We start from the raw sequence: 1,288 nt of genomic DNA, 5'->3' as shown, positions 1-1,288 counted from the left end.
GTTACCTTGAATAAGTTCCCCTCCTCTCTGAGCCTCAGTGTCTCCATCTGGAGATGGTGATGATTTAAATAGCTGACTTTCACTGAGCACATACGAAGGGTATGCCAGGCACTGTGCTAAGGGTATTGCATGCAGTAACTTATTTAGCAATTACTTACAAGGACCTCTGTGTGGGAGGGACTCCACGAGATCAGCTGAGGAAATGGAGGCTTGGAGAAGTTAAGTGCCTGCCCAAGGTCACGTGCAGGCGAACTGGTGCTCCAGAACCCACCTCTGTACGTGACGGACCCAGCAGGCCTGTGGGAAGCTCAGCACGGAGCTGGCTCAGGGAAAGTCCATGGTGGTGTTGCTATCCATGGCGGCCAGGCCTGGCTGGCCCAGGAGGCACTCGCAGCCTAAATTCAGGAACTTGGGGCAGTGAGAGTCCAGCCAAGTGACCCCCACAGGTTGCTGTGGAAGGAGGCCCCCAAAACTGGGATTCTAAAAACCACATCCAGCAGGGGTGGGGGCAAAGGCTGCCAAGGGCCATGAGGAGGCCCCGCAGAGGGCAGGAGCCTGAGAGGAAGCTAGCTGAGTGCATGACAGAAGAGGAAGCAGGTCACATGTAGGTCTGGCTAAGCCACAGAGCCCAGGCTGAAGACGGCACGGGTCTGGGAGTGCCCCAGAAAGCAGGTCACTGATAAGGTAACAGTCATATCACTGGGCTGCCTCTGGGGCCTCCCTTCCCAGCACCCAGGGCTGACTCCGCTCCGGACCCAGGGACCAGCAGATAGACGGCCCCAAGCAGAAGGGGCTACGACGTGCTTGAGGAGCCTCCTGCAGAGGCTGGCAGACCTCTGACCTGTGAGCGGAGGTGGGTCTGCAGTGTACGCCCAGGGACCGGGCACACAGACACACACACACACACCACCCAGAGGGACAGGATATGAGGGCCAGGCTGGGTAGATGTGGAGAACCCACTAGAAGCCTAGTAGCACTGCTGAATCCAATAGGCCAGAATCCTCTAAGCACCCTTGCCTCCTTTCACACCCCACGTCCAATCCCAGCAAGCCCTGTTGACTCATTTCTTCCCCATCGCCAGCTGAGCCACTGCCGTTTCTCACCTGGGCTACTGCAATAGCCCCCTCAGTGGCCACCCTGTGTCCACCCTTGGCCCCCGTCTGTTCTCAATTAGTGTTAAAGATTGTGTCACTCCTCAGACAGAAGCCTCCAGTGGCCCCCCCTTCACTTACAGCAAAAGCCACGCTCACACCTCTCAGCACACCCCTCTTTGATAACAGCTCTCCCG

The sequence above is a fragment of the Myotis yumanensis genome, unplaced genomic scaffold (assembly GCF_028538775.1).
Source record: "Myotis yumanensis isolate MYYU_CA2020_CCGP unplaced genomic scaffold, mMyoYum1.0.hap1 SCAF_1, whole genome shotgun sequence".
NCBI classification, from domain to species: Eukaryota; Metazoa; Chordata; class Mammalia; order Chiroptera; family Vespertilionidae; genus Myotis; species Myotis yumanensis.
This window is presented reverse-complemented; position numbering follows the sequence as displayed.